Source organism: Leopardus geoffroyi, chromosome C1 (assembly GCF_018350155.1).
Source record: "Leopardus geoffroyi isolate Oge1 chromosome C1, O.geoffroyi_Oge1_pat1.0, whole genome shotgun sequence".
NCBI lineage: Eukaryota > Metazoa > Chordata > Mammalia > Carnivora > Felidae > Leopardus > Leopardus geoffroyi.
The window spans coordinates 86,534,661-86,546,995 of record NC_059328.1 but is presented as its reverse complement, the minus strand read 5'-3'; the positions used below and the strand labels follow the sequence as shown (position 1 = coordinate 86,546,995).

General features: G+C 38.7%; 1 long non-coding RNA gene across 1 annotated transcript; it reads right to left on the bottom strand.

The window, feature by feature from the left end:
- Positions 1 to 951: 951 nt before the first annotated feature.
- On the bottom strand, positions 952 to 10,831 carry LOC123598333. Its single transcript, XR_006712546.1, has 3 exons — positions 10,590 to 10,831; positions 6,347 to 6,497; positions 952 to 1,751 (listed from the first exon to the last, which is right to left on the bottom strand). It is a non-coding gene; the product is annotated as an uncharacterized LOC123598333 (long non-coding RNA).
- Between the last annotated feature and the right edge of the window lie 1,504 nt (positions 10,832 to 12,335).

Genomic DNA, 12,335 nt, shown 5'->3' with positions numbered 1-12,335 from the left:
TAAGACTTTTATAGATCTAAACTTATCTTTTGGAAGCTACTCCTTGCACGCTGAATAAGACCCTAATTTGAATCGGGGCGCCTGGGTGGCGCAGTCGGTTAAGCGTCCGACTTCAGCCAGGTCACGATCTTGCGGTCCGTGAGTTCGAGCCCCGCGTCAGGCTCTGGGCTGATGGCTCAGAGCCTGGAGCCTGTTTCTGATTCTGTGTCTCCCTCTCTCTTTGCCCCTCCCCCGTTCATGCTCTGTCTCTCTCTGTCCCAAAAATAAATAAACGTTGAAAAAAAAAAAAAAAAAAAAAAGACCCTAATTTGAATCAAAGAGAAAAACAGTAAAAGCATAAGAAAACACACTCAGAGGCTAAAATGTATGTTTTATTCCTTAACTTCTATCTGCTATGCACCCTGTTTGTTTCTATTTTTTTAATTAAAAAAATGTTTTTAATTCTTATTTATTTATTTTGAGGGAAGGGTTAGAGGGAGAGAGAGACAGGGAGAGAGAGAGAGAATCTCAAGCAAGCTCTGTGCTGTTTGCAGAGCCTGACACAGGGTTCAATCCCATGAACTGTAAGATCATGACCTGAGCCAAAATCAAGAGTCTGGTGGTTAACCAACTGAGCCACTCAGGCATGCCCCCCTTCCCTGTTTGTTTCTAATTACCCCCGCATGTATCTGGATTTGAAGACCCCTACCAGCCAATTAGTGTTTCTTAACTTTAATCCAAATGCTTATTACTGGTTAAGGGTGGGGGTGGGCCTAGTAAAGGAGGATGAATGGTAAGTCTAAGCCTAGGTCACAATTAGAAACATGACCTGGAATATATCCCCATTCCAAGTGCATTGATGACCTCTTCTTTGTGAGGATCAGCATATTCACTGTGTAGGGGAGGAAAAGTTTTCCTCTACTACTGTAGATTCTTTTGGTTTGTCTATGAATTAAATTGACATAAGACAGATTAACTGGAGAAAAACAAATTTAATTACATTTATAAGGGAGTCCCACAAAATATATGACACCCAAGGACAAGTCAGTCAGCTGAAACTTATATGACACCCTGATTTAAGAAATGGGATAAGGGCTTCAGGCATCAAGAGGAGGAAGGTGATTCACGGACAATAGGAAAAGCAGATGTTTGGGAATTAGATGTTTGCTTTGCCATATAGATATGTCTTTCAGACAAAAGGTTATCTTTGGTAATAGCTCTCTTTCCGGACCAGGCTCTCTATTTAAATTCCTTTTAGATAGTTAAGGGAGAAGTAAAAGTTTTTCTTTAATCTGCTGGGTCTTGATTGCCTTTAGCTCAAAATAATCTACATGCCAATGTGGCATATTTCAGGATAATGCTCCTCCTGTTTTCCTTTGAAACTTCCCTAAGAAGTTTTGCAGTCCAGAAGTTAAGTTGATAGACTGCTTCACCTAATTGAACTAGTCTCTTAGTCCTGAGAATAGGTCAGTTCAGTGAAACAGTTGTGTCTCATTTCAGGATGCAGAGAAGTAAGTGGGCTCATGTTAGGCCTGTGGTGCAAGCCACCTGGTATTTAATAAGAGATATTTCTATGGAAACAAAAGAAAAACAATGGCTAATGATCAGAGCAGACTACAGTCACAGTTTATGAGTTTTGAAGGCAGACAGTTGAGAAGACTTCTAGATGTCCAGCTTGAAGCATCTTCAGATGGAGTGAGGGTGGGCAGTGACAATATGATAGATCTTCCTGATTTGTAATTTGAATATCTCTGGTGATCTTTCTAAGTGGTCTGTAGGACAACAGGCATGAAGATTACCCATACATGAACTATTATCATGATTTCTCTGAAGTTTATATCAAGTTGTCCAGCATAGCTTGCAGGGTTTTAGAAAAAAAGCAACTTTAGTTCTCCATGACTCCAAGTCAGAAGGGTGAGATAAAATTTGAAATGTTAGTTTGGAGAGTTGTAGCCAAATACTGGAGAAAACTTGAAGAATTCAGGATCCATTCCAGTGTACAGGTAGAAAAAAACCTCAAAGCAATGAGCAATACTAGAATCTGATGTCCACAAGTGCTTATCATAGTTTCTATTAGAACATAATTTCTCTGTCTCTGGTAACCCCTATTTCTATCAAAGAAAATGATCATAAGACTAATTTGTTTGCAAAGTCAGTCTAGTTTCAATATATTTTGCCAGATTATTTATATAAGTACAGAAAGAATAGTGATTAACCATATAGGCTTTTTAAATCTACTTTGCTAGACATTTTTCATAAGGAATCTCAGATTCCAACTTTTTAAAAGCCTCTTGAGGCTAGAAAGATAAGCCAAAGACTTGCCATCAGAGTTTGCCTGAAAAACCTATAGATTTCAGTTATTTCCTCTCTTTTTGAGGTCCCCAAATTAAGCTAAGGTTCCTGTGCCTGCCAGAAAGTGATCTTCCTTACTCACCTGGTAAGACTGTCAAAAACCCTAAAAGCAGGGCAGAGAGATTTTTGCAAGGGGCTTTATTAATTCCATAAAGTCAACCTTAGTTTCTTAAAGCTATTTGGTCACCTGAGTTTATCACATCATTCTCAAATATGACATTTTAGTTAAAGCATTGGTAATATAACCCATGTTTCTAATTTTCTTATTACAAGAACAGATTCTTACTGAACTTACACAAATACGTATATTGCCATGAAAATATAAGAATAGTCAATATTTTTCAAATTCCGGAGGGATCAGTTAGGGAGAAGATGTAATTATGTCATCTTTGTTCACAAAGGCATATCTTGCCAAGTTGTTGATAGCTTAAAAGAAAAAAAGAAAAGCTTTCCTTAAATCTGGAGAAACAAAACATAAGGAATCAGCAATGTTTCAAACAAAAAAGTCATAATAATTACAATCATCCACCTCAGTTCAGTCAGTTCCATGTAATTAATGTTTGTTCTGCTTGAATCAGGTTTTTCCATTAGTTTTAGAAATTCCTCGGGTGCCTGGGTGGCTCAGTCAGTTAAGTTCCCAACTCTTGGTTTTGACTCAGGTCATGATCTTATGGTTAGTGAGTTTGAGTCCCACATTACCCTCTGCACTGACAACACTGAGACTGCTTGGGTTCTCTCTCCCTCTCTCTCTGCCCCCTCCCCTGCTCACATGCTCTCTCTCTCTGTCTTTAAAAAATAAGTCAATAAATATTTTAAAAAATTTTCATTTAGAAAATGATTTGGGGAAGTTTGTCAAAAATATCAGAAGTTTAGACACTTTACCAAATAAGATCATAGATCATCATGAAACAATACTCAATTTCTATTTAACCAAAGTGACAAAAGGTCTTAAGGCAAATACAAAAGGTTATGTAGTTGTGAGCAAAACCAATAAAAGACCTGATAAAGCACAAAAAATTATTTTGAGAAAACAAAGAATATTTGCTTTCTAGGCAAAAAACTTGAAAGGTAAAGACAAAACTGGGTGTTATACATAGGGGATGAATCACTGTAATCTACTCTTGAAATCATTATTGCACTATATGCTAACTAACTTGGATGTAAATAAATAAATAAATAAATAAGTAAGTAAGTAAATAAATAAATAAATAAATAAATAAAATTAAAAAACTAAATTAAAAAAGTAACAAAACAAAAACAAACAAACGAAAAGGGTAATGACAAAACTTCCATAATCCCTTAGCAGGAGCAGTACAAGAAAACTTAGTCCTTTTAGCAAATGAAAGAAAATTAAGGTTTAGTTTTACATAAGTACATTACTGATTTTAAAACTTAACTTTATAACCCTTATATGATAAGGACAGCAGCTCTCAAGTCCTCAAATAATTAGGTTGCAGCCTAAATGACATCTTAGGGGATTCACTCACCCTAAACATTGTTTTCATTTTACCTTTTTTTATATCGTGGAATTTTGGAATATTTTAATAAATCCTATGGCAAAGGTTTTAGAAGGTTTTTCTTTTCCTCTAGGTACATTTAGCTTCATTTTTGCTTCAGGGGGGAAAACCTAAAAAAAAAAAAAATTCTTCCTTTTAAATATCTTATCAGTTTTCAGCAGGGACAAAAGTAAATATTTCTGGCAGTCTTGAACAACCCACCTTGGATATAAGAGGGGTCCCCAAAGAGGGTGCATAGGATACTGAAATTCCAAGATCCAGAGTTACTCCCAAAGATAGCTAAAAGAGAAAATAAAAAATCTGCATGCCCGGGACAGGCAGAAAGCCAAGCCAAGTTCTTAGGATACAACAACTAGATAAGCGAGAAAGCCAAATTTCCACTGGTTGATGAATGGATAAAGAAAATGTGGTATATATATATATATATATATATATATATATATATACACACACACAATGGAAAATTACTCAGCCATAAAAAAGAATGAAATCTTGCCATTTTCAACAATGTGGATGGAGCTAGAGAATATAAGTGAAGGAAGTCAGTCAAAGAAAAACAAAACAAATTATTTCACTTATATGTGGAATTTAAGAAACAAAACAAACAAGCATAGGGTAATTAAGACAGAGAGAGATCAGCCAGCCGAGAACAGACTCCTAACTATACAGAACAAACTGATGGTTACCAGAGGGGAAGTGGGGGAAACAGGTGATGAGGATGAAGGAGTACACTTGTGATGAGCACTGGGTGTTGTATGTAAGTGTTGAATCACTAAATTGTACACCTGAAAAGAACATTGCACTGTGTGTTAACTGGAATTTAAATAAAAACTTAAATAAAAAAAAAAAAAAGAAGACAATAGCTATCCCAGGGAGGGAAAGGATCAATAATCAGTATGTCTAGAGTTGTAAAGAAAGAAACAACATGAAATTTTATTTTCTTCTTTCCAGGAGAACTGAACTCCTTGGTGGCAGTTTAGGGTACATCTGTGAAGGACGTTGCATAGGAAGACCTAAAGCTGGCAGGGCCTGGTTATAGCCCTCAGCAAAATGATCTCTACTGCCCGTGCCAGGTGCTTCTGCCAAATTCACTTTCTGACTTTTGGTATTTTTACACGTAAACTGTATACCCTGGGCCTGGGCATCAGGCTGAAGTGCTCACTGTAAATTTTATAGGGAAATGAAAGTAAAATATGGCAGATGTGGCCATATTTTGAGAAGGTGAATTTACTTTGGATTTAATTCTTCTTCTAATTTCAATGCTATCATCTTCTTAATGGATTTCCTAAAGTTAGCCATTATATCTCTTTGTGTTCTTTTTAATTTGGTCTTTCCCTGTGTACCAATAAGACAATTTGTTCAGGATGAAAGCTCTCTAATTTCTTTTTTCTTTCAAACATAGCCAGTTCAAAGGATCCATCATCTAGCCATTGATGAGTAGGATCTCATATTAATGTCAATGGCAACTCAAACCAGTAAACCTTTTATGACTTACACATGGGTGCAAGAGGTATTCCCAAAGAAAAGTGTGGGGGGCGGGGGGAAGCAGCTCTCACAAGGTCCAGAAAGTGCACTCCTAAAGTTAGCCTAAGAAAGATCTAGCTGCAAATGGGGTGCAGTTCACATTTCTGTTGCCACAAATTGGTGATGACTAATTTGAAGGTTGAGGTGACACAGACCGCTTAAGGACTGGGACCTCTTATGACAAACTCCCCTGACAGCTGGCACAGTTGGACAAAGAGAACACTGCTTATCAGATCCACAGTCTACTCAGCTGTCCACCAGATGCATGCATCCTCTAACTGGTGGACCAGAGAAAATACTCTCATTGGTCATAAAGCCAAGCTCTCAAAGCATAGAACAAGATGAAAGGGAAACCTCATCTGATTTTTCTTATATGCACATTAACAGTTGTAGCTAAGCCTTGAGTCTTTTGGAGTCAAACAAATACTCAAAAGGGATGTGCTTCTAGTTTGAGGATTGTGTGGTATTTTTTTACAGAGTACCTTGTTGCACAGAAATTTTCTTGAGGTTGGTGGGTAACCTAGTATCAACCTAACCTGTTCCATAACCAAGTTATCCTAACAAGAGAGTCTTTGAGTTAGGTGATGAGTACTTTAATAGCTTTTATGTGCTCCACCCATTCTCACCAACTTTGCGGTGTTAGCTTCTAAGATGTCCTTTAGCAAGTCTTTACCTAATGTGCACATTAACCCACACCAAAGTTTATCTAAATAGACATCAGTCATGGTGAGAACTGTGAACTCATCAGTCTGTTAGACAGGCTTATAGGGCCTATGATTGTATTCTACCTTACAGCTTTTATCCTTATGACAAAGACACAGAAAAACAGTGACTATCTCTGGGAGGAAAAGGATGAATAAAAATCAAGAGTACTCATATCAAATCTTTACCAGGGTTACTATACCCAAAGAACTATTTCCACAAATATTTTTCCTGCTACTCTAAATTTAGAAAAGGAAGAAAAAGACTCTTACCTCTCTTGTTTCCAATTCTCCCTGTAGGCAGAGATCTCAGAGGCTGATGTTGTAAGAATTCTTAGCTTTTTTTGTCAAAGATTTCTCAGCTGCAACAGCCTCAGAACAAGCAGTGTCCAGCCAGTAAAGTTTGTCCCATCTGAGTCACCAACTGTAGGGGAGGAAAATTTTTTTCTCTTTCTTTCTAGGTTCTTTTGGCTGGTCTATGAATCAAACTGACATAAGACAAATTAATGGGAGAAAAACAGATTTAATTATGTTTGTAAGGGACTCCCATAATATATATGAGATCCTTGGACAAGTCAGTCAGTGGAAGCTTGTATGCCATCCTTAGCTAATAAATGGGATGGAGGGGGGTGGGGAAGAAAAGAAAGGAAGAGAAAAGAAAGGAAAGGAAAAGAAAGAAGGAAGGAAGGAAGGAAGGAAGGAAGGAAGGAAGGAAGGAAGGAAGAAAGAAAGAAAGAAAGAAAGAAAGAAAGAAAGAAAGAAATGGGATAGGGGCCTGGGGCATTAAAGGGGAGGAAGGTGATTCACAGGACAATAGGAAAAGCAGATGTTTGGGAATAGAAATAGATCTTTCAGACAAAAAGTTATCTTTGGTAATAGCTCTCTTTCTGGGCCAGTCCCCCTATCTAAATTATTTTAGGTAGTTGTTAAGGGAAAGGTAAAAGTTTTTCCTGAATCTGTTTGGTCATAATTGCCTTTAGCTCAAAATAATCCACATGCCAAAGTGGCTTATTTTGTGATCACATATTTTGCTGCCCTTCAATTACATTTTCTTTTTCCCTGTCAATTCTTGCAGGATTACATAGCATTGCATCCAAAGAAAGTAAAGTAGACTCCTTGGGGAAGATACCAGAAGCAGATCATCTGGACATCCCACCTCTCTGCTCAATTCTTGGTAGGATCTTAAAGTAAATAGTCTTAGTCAGATACATGTACCATTATTTATCACCTCAGTCTAGATGTCAAGGATGGTTCTAAATACTTAAAGGTCACCTGTACATGTGTTCTTCATGGGACTCATGAATTAAATGACATGAATATGAAATAAACACATAGGTACAGATGTTATGTGATTCAATGATAGTCCTGTTTATACAAATAATTTCTTAAAATTGACCAGTTAATAAATAATACACATCGAAATTGGTCTTTACTAACACCTTGTGCCCAACAATAATTGTGGTATCGAATCAGGCTTCATTTCCTCCGAGTGCCTGTGATATCACTAGTAGTGAAGTTTCCTGAAAAGTCACAGAAGTTTCAGGACAAAAAAATCTTGTATCTCAAAATAACAGAGAAACTTGAGGAACTAACCTTAGCTTCTTCCAAGCCATAAAGGATTTGCCCCCACCCATTCACTTCCTCTGAAACAGGAACCTGTGAAGATCTTTCTTTGTTCTCAAAAGAGGAGCTTTATAGGAATCCTCCCCATTCTCCCTTAACAACAAACCATTCAAGGAAATCAGAGGGAAGAGGAGAACATCAGCAGGAGAGGAAAGAGATTAAATATGCTTTACTTTTAGTTTATACAGTCTTGTTTTGAAAATTCTCTTTATTTTTTTTCCCTCTCTTCCCTAATCCTTAAAATGTCAGTTACTCAGGGCACCTGGGTTGCTCAGTGGGTTAGGCATCTGACTCTTGATCTCTACTCAGGTCATGATCTCACGGGTTTGTGAGTTCAAGCTCTATATCAGGCTCTATGCTGACAGGATAGAGTCAGTTTGGGATTTTCTCTCTCTTCCTGTCTCTCTGCCCCTTCTCTGCTTGCTCTCTCTCTCTCAAAATAAATAAATAAAACATTAAAAAAATGTATCTTCAAAAATATTTTTAAAAAGTCAGTCACTTAACCCCTCTGAATCATCATTTTGATTTGATACTAAAGCCTACCTTGATTCAAGAGGATACTGAGAAGTAACTCATAGCAAATAACTATACATTCTTTTGGTAGGATTCATCTTCCTTCTCAATCCCAAAGACACACACACACACTGACTCATTTTTTTTTTTTCTCGAGTGAATGCTCCATCAGGTTTTCTCATTGAGCCACCCATTACCTTTCAGTCAACCTCACAGAATAAAAAATATACCCCGGCAGGGTTCCACAAACCACCCCCAAATGCTACAATGGCACAAATGTAGTTGGTGGATGAATTGGCCATCCAAGAACAAAGCTGAAAGCAAACGTCAAAGGACACTGCTTATGATAGCCAGGATTTTAGAGATAAAGATTCCAGTATATTTTATTTTCAATGACTTAATGGGACAAAACACTGAGTAAGGATGATAGAAACAAAGCAGGAGAAAGAGAGGAAAACAGGAAGAAGAAAAGGGGGAATAAAGATGAATGGTGAAAGATGCTAAAAAATTGGGAAGTTAAATATGATTTTAAAAATGAACGATCACCTAAACAGCAAAGGGGGAAATAATTTGGCCTGCAAGAACAAAACAGAAGAATGGAAGAGGAAGAAGTCTGGGTTTCAGCCCAGAAAAAAGCTGGAACCAAAATAATATGGAGACCTCCACTGTTAGCAATTTTGAGCGGCTAAAATCTGTGATCTTCTTTCCATTTCCTGACTTGTACTGTCCTCTTTACCAACAACAATTCAAAATAAGCAGTCATCAGACCATTAGTCAGCACTTTTAATAGAATTGCATCAAAGATTTTTCATCTCTGAAAAGGAGTTCCCCATTATTCCCTCAAATGGTTTTTAGACTAGTCATCATAAGACAATGTTTGAGTTGCATGTTCAGAGTTATTGTAGGATCATTCAATTTATGTAAAATCTTTACACAGAAGTCTACATTATTGTTCAGAACAGTGTGCCTTAGTGGAATATATTTAGAGGCCAATGAAACCTGTGTTCAAGTCCTAGTTCTGAAGCCTGTAACAAATTACTTTTTAACTTCTCTGAGCTTCAGTTTCTTCCTATATACAATGGAGATTTTTTTTTAAGTTTGTTTATTTTGAGAGGGAGAGAGGCAGGGGAAGAAGCAGGGGAGGGGCCGCACGAGAGAGAATCCCAAGCAGGTTTCACACTGTCAGCTTAGAGCCAGATGCAGGGCTCAAACTCACAAACCATGAGATCATAACCCAAATCCAAATCCAGAAGCTTAACTGGCTGAGTCACCCAGGTGTCCCATACAATGGAGATCTTTTAAATTAAATGACAAAACCAATATAAAAAGACCTTTCTCATCTCTACTTTGTAATAGAGCTCAACAAATTATGGCAATAATTATCATCACATTAATGAATGAATGCTCACATATATAAAAGTTCAAGTGTCAGATCAGAGAGAAAAAGAAACCCAATAATGAGAAAAGGACAATGAAGAGGAAGAGGAAGGAGGGAGATCCCACTGGGTGGAAGAGGGTAAGTTTGACTGAAAAGCAAGTAATCTGCCACTGATGCCAAATCAAGAGCTTGTGGGGCAACTTCCCAGGGCTACCTACATCAGAGCAGTCCAGTCACCTGGACAGGTGGAGTACCAGATGCTAAAAGAAGACAATGAGTTCCTGGAAGGCAATAGCCGTGGTTCTATAATAGGAGTCAATTTCTAAAGTACTTCTCACTTTTTGTCTTCCTGAGCAGAAATCTTTGCACTAGTCTGCCTTAGGTAATGATTTGTCCAAAAGGGAGGTTTGCATTTTCTTACAGAAGGAGAACAAGAAAAAGAGCAACGTTCTGCTTCTGTCGTTCAAAAAACCTGGGTAAGCAAGCTTCTTGAAAAGGGATTTGCTGAACTCCTTTATGAGACCTTTGTATCTGTTTTTTAAATGTTTATTTATTTTTGAGAGAGAGAGAGCACGAGTGGGGGATAAGCAGAGAGCAGGAGGACAGAGGATCCAAAGCAGGCTCCATGCTGACAACAGAGAGCCCGATGCAGGCTCAAACACATGAACCGTGAGATCATGACCTGAGCCAAAGTTGGACACTAAACCAACTAAGCCACCCAGGTGCCCCAAGACCTTCGTATTTCAACAACCAATCATGGAGACTTCAGATCATAGAGGTCTACCACAATAAGGTTACAAAAAAAAAGCAACCTGTTTTATCACTAAGATTTAGCCAAGTGAATGAAGTCAGGAAAAAGAAATGAGGGAAAGAAAGATCTGCTCTTTTTTAGTGTGGGGAATTGTGAGAAGTTAGAAGAGCCCTGTGGATGGTGGGGGATGGGGGAGGAGGGGATGTGAAATGGCCCAGGAAGGGAAAGGCGCACTGGGAAAGCAAAGTTACCTCCGAAGGCAGAACCGGGGTCATTTGAAGATACCTCCCCATAGACTCCGGAACAAAGTGGGCCCCTGTGTGTCATGCTCCATACAAACCTAGGGACCCAGCCCATCCTGAGGCAGTATGATTTGGTCAGACAGAGGGATGAAGACAGGAGCCAGAAATCAAGCCTCTGTGCTTGTCAGAGGTAGACGAGGCAGAGGCTGGAGAGGCCAGCCAGACTTCAAAGGGCTCTCTAACACCAGAGGAAACTGAAATGAGGGCATGTCAAACATAGCAGACTACAGACTTTGACCAGCCAGGAGATCAACCACAAGTCACACCCACCCAGTTTTCAGCTATAAACACCCACAGGGCCAGTAGCACCCAATAGAGAAGGGACAACAGCCTGGGGCCAGAGCAAGCTAAGAGCTCTGCCTAAAGACACCAACCCCTCCCACCACAACAACTACCACCACCACGAGGTTGAGGTTGCGTAAGCCTCGGCCCTTCCCCCGCGTTCCAGACAAGCTAGGGAGGAAGAGGTCTGTCATCTGAGAGGCTGAACATTTTTAGCTAAGGAAAGCAGAATAGTACCCAAATGGATTAAATTATTTTTTTTTATTTTTTTTTAATTTTTTTTTAATGTTTTTATTTATTTTTGAGACAGAGAGAGACAGAGCATGAACGGGGGAGGGGCAGAGAGAGAGGGAGACACAGAATCGGAAGCAGGCTCCAGGCTCTGAGCCATCAGCCCAGAGCCCGATGCGGGGCTCGAACTCACGGACCGCGAGATCGTGACCTGGCTGAAGTCGGACGCTTAACCGACTGCGCCACCCAGGCGCCCCATCAAATGGATTAAATTATTGAATGGGACTACATTTTAAACCGATGTTTAGTTAATGGCATTCCTTCCTCTATCCAGAAAGTAAGGGCTTACAAAAGAAGCCAAAACAGTATAGAGTAAATAAAGTTTATTTTTTACACACTTCAAGTTGTAACGTAGGTTACATTTCGCAATCCCATTACACATTCTTTCTTTGGTTTCATGCGGAAAGGCAATCTAAGCACAATATGTAATGAATGGTTGACTGGCAAAACTTCCAAAGGAATGAATTCTTTGAAAGAACAAGAATATTCATCCTATGTGGTCTGGTTTTAGTGGAGAGGATCGAGTGACTGGGGTGGAGGGAAAGAGAAGAAAAGGGAGCTGGCTGTGGACAAGGATTTTGTCTATTTTATTCACTATCATGTTGGCCACGCCTGGAGCATAGTAGGTGCTCCACAAATCTGGGTCAGTGAATGAACATTTATACTCAACAAGTAAACATTTATTGGGTACCTGTCTTATGCCAGACATTGTCAACATGATCCTATTTAATTCTCACAACAGCCTTTGAAGTTGGTACTATGATCACTACTTGATAGATTAAAAAAATGAGTTCAGAAAGGTTGAGTAACTTCTTCAGTCACACACCTGAGAAGTGTGTGATGGGAAAACAGGACAAATGGACCACTGTGACTTATCAAAGTATTTCCTCCTATGGAAGGAAATATCTTCCTATAGGATAAATTTCAGTGATAACTCTGCCCTCCATTTTATAATTACAAGAAAGATCCTGATGTTCTTGCCATGACCTGACTCCCACTGAGAAAATGATTCTTCTACTGCCATGATCACAAGGCAAAGGTAATGCTGATATAGTAGCAGTTGCTGTATCTAAATTGAAACGTTAATAGAATAGTTATCTGGGTAAGAAGAAATCACAGGAA